We start from the raw sequence: 9,006 nt of genomic DNA, 5'->3' as shown, positions 1-9,006 counted from the left end.
AAGAAAGAAAGAAAGAAAGAAAGAAAGAAAGAAAGAAAGAAAGAAAGAAAGAAAGAAAGAAAGAAAGAAAGAAAGAAAAGAAAGAAAGAAAACAAACTGATCAATGGGTGTTATTGTGAAGTGCTTATGTACATGTATGTTTCCCCACTAGACTGGGAACCCCTTGAGGAGGGAAAGGTTTTCTTTGTTGTTGTATCACCAACACCTAGCACAATGTCTGGTACATGATAGGTACTCAATATATGTTCTGAGTGTGTACAGAACTAAAAATACCTTATTTGTGTACACAACTCTTTGTCCTATCCATTTTTAATAAAGACATAAAGTTCTGCTTTGCTGGGCCATTTTGTAGCAAGACAAAATGTGCTACCGTACATATGGTACTGTTTAGATATTTAAGAAACATCAGACAGGAGTCTTCTCATGCTTTCAGAAGAAAATACATGTGCTTTATGCTTCCACATAGTCAATGTATAGCGCACAGCCCTGAGTTGAGTTGAATCACATCATTGCTTCAGTGAGAGCACTCTGAAGTTCCAAAACATGATTCCTAGAGAGTGCAAATCACCCTTGCTCCTTCATGGGAACTTCTGTGGCAAAACAGATATCTAAGCAATACTCCCCCTGGGGCAGGAAAGCTTTAGAAGTCAACCCTTACAATGAATTTTTTTTCTTTTTAAAATTAACCTCCCTCATCTCTTTAATCTTCTTTAGGGATCTAATGGATTGTAGGGTTAGAAGTCAAAACCCATGATATTCTATGGTACCCAAGAGGTGTCTTCATCAGCTGTAATGGAAACGGAAATGTGTATGCTAATAGTAACAGACACATCAGAGCAACATCAGTTAAAATAGAAGCACAGCTTACTGGAATTTTGTTGAAGTACCCCCAAGGCCAGACACTAAATCTGCAGAAGCGGAGTCCTGATGAAGATTCCATGGCAACCATCACTAGGGGAGATAGGCATAGTAAGAGCAAAGACTAACTGCCCTATTTCCTTTTAGAACTGTCCATTGAAAGAGCGAGCCAAATGCATGTCCCCCTTAGCCAGTGTGAGTTTACATTTTGTTTACATTTTGTCAGCCTGTTTGCTGACAACATTTTACATCTCTATTGTATCTTTATTTTTTTATTTTTTTGAGATGGGGTTTTGCTTTTCTTGCCCAGGCTGGAGTGCAATAGTGCAATCTCGACTCACTGTAACCTCAGCCTCCCAAGTTGAAGCGATTCTCCTACCTCAGGCTCCAGTGTAACTGGGATTACAGGCACACGCCACCATGCCCAGCTAATTTTTTCTATTTTTAGTATAGACGGGGTTTCACCATGTTGGCCAGGCTGATCTCGAACTCCTGACCTTGGGTGATCTGCCCACCTTGGCCCCCTAAAGTGCTGGGATTACAGGTGCGAGCCACCACGCCCGGCCTATTGTATCTTTATAAGTCCTCATAAATTAGTCTGGGAACAAAATGAGGAATAATGGAAATGGAGAGCACAGTGCTGTTGACTGGTGGGCTTCTCTAGTATGATATCGAGCTAGAGATCAATAATTGTTTGTATGATAGAGCTCGACACCACTAATTCTTTTCTCCTGGACTGATAGGTTTTGCCAGAGAGAAATACTCCAATTTCTGCCTGGGATAAAGATGGCTGTAAAGCCTCTTTTCTGTTTTCATGTGTTTTCAGAACCTAGTGGAGAAAGGAATTAGGAAAGAGGGCATTAACTATTCGGTTGGTGTGCTCCTGTAATTTTGCCTTTGGTTGTTCCTTTACTGTACACTGATGGTGGGAATGAGGTGGTCAGCTGAGGTAAGTGAATGTTTTCAACCTGCCAGAATTAACTGTTAAATCTTCCCATTGATGTCAGAGAGGGGTGGGTACCTATAAGTGATTGCATGAGCGAGAATATCTAGTGGCCATATGACATGGAGAAACACTCAACTGAACTTTCTCTATTGGAAGCAAGGCTGTTCTTCAGTTTACCTGCAATTTCTTGGGCCATATTAACCTAGTGAGTTTTTTTTTTCTTTTTTTTTAAATTATGCTTTAAGTTCTAGGGTACATGTGCACAACACGCAGGTTTGTTACATATGTATACATGTGCCATGTTGGTGTGCTGCACCCATTAACTCATCATTTACATTAGGTATATCTCCTAATGCTATCCCTTCCCCACCCCGCCACCCCATGACAGGTCCTGGTGTGTGATATTCCCCACTCTGTGTCCAAGTGTTCTCATTGTTCAGTTCCCACCTATGAGTGAGAACATGTGGTGTTTGGTTTTCTGTCCTTGCGATAGTTTGTTCAGAATGATGGTTTCCAGCTTCATCCATGTCCCTATAAAGGACATGAACTCATCCTTTCTTATGGCTACATAGCATTCCATGGTGTATATGTGCCACATTTTCTTGGTCCAGTCTATCATTGATGGACATTTGGGTTGGTTCCAAGTCTTTGCTCTTGTGAATAGTGCTGCAATAAACATGAGTGTGCATGTGTCTTTATAGTAGCATGATTTATAGTCCCAGTAATGGGATGGCTGGGTCAAATGGTATTTCTAGTTCTAGATCCTTGAGGAATCGCCACACTGTCTTCCACAATGGTTGAACTAGTTTGCAGTCCCACCAACAGTGTAAAAGTGTTCCTATTTCTCCACATCCTCTCCAGCACCTGTTGTTTCCTGACTTTTTAATGATCACCATTCTAACTGGTGTGAGCTGGTATCTCATTGTGGTTTTGATTTGCATTTCTCTGATGGCCAGTGATGATGAGCATTTTTTCATGTGTCTGTTGGCTGCATAAATGTCTTCTTTTGAGAAGTGTCTGTTCATATCCTTTGCCCACTTTTTGATGGGGTTGTTTGATTTTTTTCTTGTAAATTTGTTTAAGTTCTTAGTAGAATCTGGATATTAGCCCTTTGTCAGATGTATAGATTGTAAAAATTTTCTCCCATACTGTAGGTTGCCTGTTCACTCTGATGGTAGTTTCTTTTGCTGTTCAGAAGCTCTTTAGTTTAATTAGATTCCATTTGTCAATTTTGGCTTTTGTTGCTGTTGCTTTTGGTGTTTGAGTCATGAAGTCCTTGCCCATGCCTATGCCCTGAATGGTATTACCTATTAACCTAGTGTTTTTCTAGGACACTTAAAGAAGTCATCACTGAAAGGTCCAGAAAAGAGCCAGACTCTGTGTCTGTCATTGAGGCCCTAATCCACCTTCACTCGGTAGGGACTCCACATCTTTGAAACCACTGTTAGAGAGGTGTGGGTACATGCCAGGACAGTATGAGTTCACTTCCTTGAAAGGGCTCCTCCAGATTTCAGTACATGCTAGGGTCCTGCTGGTAGATGCCTCGTCTCCTTCTCTGTGACTGTCATCTCCAGAGTCCTCCCAGAGTCCTTCCCAGTGATGGCCCTCCAGGTTCAAACCTGAAAAGATTGGAGAAGCTGGAGGATTTGGGGAGGCTGCCTATTTTATTTGAGGCCCTCTCTTTTCTACATACCAAGGATACAACAGGGAAGAAAATAGGAAAACTCCTTGTTTACATGGAGCTTACATTCTCATGGGAATGAAATTTAAAGGCAGCAAGACCAATTTTAGGAAAAACTTATCCACTCATTCTAACTGTAAGCAAAAGATGACACGTGATGCATTTAGCTTCTAAATCTTAGGAAACACAAGGTCTTGATAAACTCAAGAAGAGTGAAGACAATGGCCATCCAGGAGCAGAGTGGCAGGCTGGTGAGTGGACAATGAGTCAACAAGGATCCCTGACTCCCAGTGGGTCCCTGGCCCATCCACGGAGGAGCTGGCAATCTCACATTCTCATTTCTATTGTCTGCATTTTTCTCTGTTGGGCATAGAAACACATGGATGTGCTGAGCACGGTGCCCAGGGACAAATGCTGATATTACAGCTGCTGGAGTCAACACCTGTTGTGGGAAGTCAGGGACTCTGAACAGAGGGACCGGCTGAAGCCATGGCAGAAGAACCTCAATTGTGAAGATTTCATGGACATTTATAAGTTCCCCAAATTAATACTTCTATAATTTATTATGCCTGTCTTTACTGCAATCTCTGAACATAAATTGTGAAGATTTCATGGACACTTATCACTTCCCCAATCAATATCCTTATGATTTCCTATGTCTGTTTTTACTTTAATCTCTTAATCCCATCATCTTCGTAAACTGAGGATGTGTGTCACCTCAGGAGCCTGTGATGATTGTGCTAACCGCACAAATTGTTTGTAGAGAATGTGTGTTTGAACAATATGAAATCTGGGCACCTTAAGAACAGGGTAACAGTGATTTTCAGGGAACAAGGGAGATAACCTTAAAGTTTGGCTGCCTGTGGGCTGGGTAGAACAGAGCCTTATTTCTCTTCTTTCAAAAGCAAATAGGAGAACAAACACTGAGTTTTCTCAGCAAGGAACATCCCTGAGAAAGAGAATGCGTTCCTAAGGGAAGGCCTCTGAATTGGCTGCTTTGGGAACGTCTGTCTTTTATGGTTGTAGATAAGAGATGAAATAAACCCAGGTCTCCCATAGCACTCCCAGGCCTATTAGGACGAGGAAATTCCCACCTAATAAATTTTGGTCAGACCAGTTGTCTGCTCTCAATCTCTGTCTCCTAATAAAATGTTATCAATGACAATGCATGCCCGAAACTTCATTAGTAATTTTAATTCCACCCCAGTCCTGTGATCTCACACTGCCTCCATTTGCCTTGTGATATTTTATTACCTTGTGAAGCATATGATCTCTGTGACCCACACCCGATTCGTACACTACCTCCCCTTTTGAAAATCACTAATAAAAACTTGCTGGTTTAGCGGCTTGGGGGGCATCACAGAACCTGCCAACATGTGATGTCTACCCCAGACACACAGCTTTAAAATTTCTCTCTTTTGTACTCTTTCCCTTTATTTCTCAGACCAGCTGACACTTAGGGAAAATAGAAAAGGACCCACGTTGAATACCAGGGGTGGGTTTCCCCCAATAAACGCCTCTTCTTTCTACCCTTTTTTGTTCAAGGCTGTGAAGATAAATAAAATGTAAAAGCCATTGGAACCCCCAAAACACTTGAAGTCTTGAGAAAGATGTGACTCTGATATGAGTCAAATGTGGTTACAACATCTGTTCTCAGATTATAGATTAACTGACCAGATGATAGAAAACTCATGAATATTACATCCTCTGTGATAAAAAAAAAAAAAAAAAAAAAAAAAAGTGAAATAGTTAAATGTACCCTTTCTAAATAGAAAAACTGCCTATCTGCCTATAAGCAATTAAATTGCTGTAACTATGCAACAACCTTGGCTGAATAATGTTGTAATCCTGCTAAAAAACCCTTCTGGCTCTGCCAATATAAATAAATGAAACCTTAACTTTCTTATTTGTGAATGCTTACTCCATTTCTTTGGAGTTGGTGTTTCTGGGCGGTCCATCCTCAAATTTTGCACTTGAATAAATTTTCTTTAAATTTGATGCTGACCATTTTGATTATTTTTAAGTTGACAATGCTGACAGCATATCCGTATTTCCAGAAACATCTTTCTTATCTGAAACTTTATTTCCCCAGGACACTTGGATTCACACTCTAGACAAAATTTCTCAAGCAACTCTGAGTAAAACTATTGGGAAAATTGAGGTCTCCCTTTAATATTTAGGGGATTAAAGACTTCAGTTGTCTTAATGTAGAGCACAGGTTTAGGCAGGGATGGCAATGGGCATTTGTTGATTTTGGGTCATCCAGTATCCACAATAGGTCCTGTTTTCATTTTCTTTTGGAAATCCACGCTCACCTATTCTTATGTCATGTGGTTCAGATGCACACCAGCCCTCCCACTGCTCCCAAGACATCACCCCATGAAGCACAGGGATGAAGAAGCATGTGACTAAAGCCAAGTGACTCATTCAAACTCCTCACCACAGTGATTAGTCTGAGGTAGCAACATTGATTCTAAGCAGAGCTAGTGAAATGCAATGAGACCTTTTGTGGAAATGCCAGAAGAGAAGCAGGTGCTCCCTGATGAACTTCAACCTCAGACATTGGAAGACCTAGGACTACAGCCATCTTTTAACCAGTTGGGCACTTGAGCTAAAATTGAGGAAAGACAGCTGAAAGACAGAGAGAGAGAAAAGGAAACATAAATGATACAAAAGAAAAGAGGGAAGACAGATTGGATCTTGGTGCCATTATTTGAGCCCTGAATCAAATTGGACTTGAAACTGGATATAGAGCTCAAGTTTTCATCCAGATGAATCAATAATTTCCCATTTTCACTTAAACTAGCTTGCAATACCTTTACTGTCATAAAGAAGAAGCCTAGTTGATAAGTTAGTGAGAAAGCAGAGAAGGGACGCCTCACTGATGTGACTTGAAGGAAAACAGGCCCAGGACCAGCAGACTTGATTAGGGAGATGTGAAAACAACAGATCTTCTTGGTCCTCCTCCCAGAACTTAGGACTGCTAAGAGCTTGGGAATAGGATGCCACTGTTTCTGTCAGGTAATACAGTGCCTATGTGTTTATAAATCTGGGGAGGACAAGTGATTTGAGTGATTGCAATTAGGAAATAACGAACTGCCTAATAAAGTAGATTTCCTAGATCTCTCAGACCCCAGAAAGGAAAGTGATTCTCATAAAGTTCTACCATTTGGATTTACCAAAAAAATTCTGCAGCAAGAAAAAGAACCCAGTTCCTGCAAGCTAAACCCAGAAACTCTTCTTAATCTGAAATATAAAGTAAACCACCATAATGCTGCAGAGATTCAGCGGGCTCATGCCATATTTCCACTCTTCAAATTTCACGCTATGACAAACCCCTTCCGGTTGTTTAGAGGTTGCTGCGGTGATTTTGATAGCTGAGATTCCTGACTCGCAGTTTTGTCTGCCTCCCAAAACCAAGGTGCCCTTGTTTTCATGGAGTGGGCAGGTTTCATTTTGTGTTTTTCTTCAATTCCAAGTTTGAGCCTGGTGCCTAAAATAGATATGCTGCCCTTTGCTGCTGATCACGGTAACCTTCTAAAGGGTTTAGCCAAGAGAATAATCCCTGTTCATATGAAATACCCCTGCTGCGAAAGCTTAACTTAAACCACATTCCACAAATCACACCCCTCCCCCCAGGAAAAACCATCCTAAAGAGATGATTGCACTTTTTGTTTTTCAAATAGAGCTCCAGCCCCTGTAAATTGTATCAGGGATTCTCCATGGGATAACGAGATTTGGGAATAGGATTAATACCAGAGCATGTATCCCCAAAGTTTCAAAGAATTACTATATTTTAAATCCTGTTTTTCATTTTGTTAGAAAGTGAAATTAAAGCGACAGCAAATTATTTGTTGGCCTGTTTGTTAGTTAAAACAGTATGGAGCAAGAATTTCATCTCTGGTCAGCTTTTTTAAAAAAATTATTCTCTACCCAACTGATATACTGTTGAATTCTAGAATGTGATTGCTATTTGGTCTGGGCAAAAAGGTAAAATAAAAGAAAACAAAATAAAACTAGGTATATATTGTCATCTGCTCAATTAGGTATGCTCACAAATAACCCCACTCTCAGTGGCATCACAGAAGACAACTGTATTTCTTGCTCCTGTAAAGCTCAACTGACTGTTGGGGAGGCAGCCTAGGGGGCTGCCTTCTAGCTGAGTCTTGGGGTTACTACATAGAACTTCTGAATCTGATCAGCAGAAGAGGGAAGAAGGTAGAGCAAGGAGGAGCATACGGGAGGATTTAGGTGCAGGCTGGAAGAAGTGAGCATCACTTATACCCCTCTGACCAGAACTCAGTGAGGAGTCCCTACTAACTGCAAGGAAGTGAGCATCACTTATACCCCTCTGACCAGAACTCAGTGAGGAGTCCCTACTAACTGCAAGGGAGGCTGGGAAATGAAATCTTCCTCTGTTCCCAGGAAGAAACAGACATGGGTTTCATGAGCCTCCCGCTGTTCTCTGTCCCATCACTCTAAGTCAGCATGCTGGCTTCTCTTTCTTCTGGATCTTCTCTGTTATCCACATCAAAATTATAATATTTGCATAATACTTTGCAGTTTTTAAAGCTTTTGCATGTCCATTATTTCAATTAATCCTCACAACCACTCTGAGAGATAGCAATCATTAATCTCCACTTTAAAGATGAGTAAACTGAAGCAGGAGTAAATGAACAGCAGAGCTCAGTCTTGAACCCAAGTCTTACTGCTCTACTCTTCCGGGAGGCGGTGTAGTGAGGTGGCCAAGGGAAGTGGCTCTGGTCCCAGATTGTCTGGGATGAAACCCCAGCCCTGCCACTGGTTGACCACACAATCTGGGGCATGTTGTTAAGAAGACCCATCCCTGGGGACCTAGCCTGAGGTGGCCTTTGAACTGGGGATTCACATGCACTTTAACTATTTCATTTCAACACCATGAAAAATCTCTAAGTATACCAACTCTACACCAGGTTTCTGTGGACTGTATAATTTACAAAGACATTTTCTCATTTGATCCTTGCCCCAAATTCACCCCATGAGGGAGGCATGGAAGATATTATTCCCCATCTCTAAGGCTAAATAAACTGAGTTCTCAATTAAATGATCTTTCCAAGGTTATATGGCTATTAAATAGTAGGGTCTACACTAGAAGGTGGTAGCATATGAAGTGTTACTGCCTTTCTTAGTATGGAGTCTCCCAGAAGCAGACCTGAGACAAGGACTTGAGGGCAAGTAGTTAATTTTAGAGTCAATCCCAGGAAGTGAAGAAATAAGAGAAGAAAGGGAAGGAAGGCAGTAAAGCATGCATTATTGAGCAGGTGACTCTTGTGGGCAACTGAGGCTCATCCTGCAGGGGAACTCTGGGAGATGGTATAGGACATGCCCCTTGAGGGTATTTATCCTCCAGCCCCATCTCTGCTCTCACTGGCTGAGACCTCCTCCCAGGAGCATTCCCTCCCTGGCCCATTCATGCTCCCTCTAGCCAGGCTGAGAGCAATCCTTTGTGTGGACAATCCCCAGAACTTGCAGAGGTGACTCT

The sequence above is a fragment of the Piliocolobus tephrosceles genome, chromosome 3, assembly GCF_002776525.5.
Source record: "Piliocolobus tephrosceles isolate RC106 chromosome 3, ASM277652v3, whole genome shotgun sequence".
Taxonomy (NCBI): Eukaryota; Metazoa; Chordata; class Mammalia; order Primates; family Cercopithecidae; genus Piliocolobus; species Piliocolobus tephrosceles.
This window is presented reverse-complemented; position numbering follows the sequence as displayed.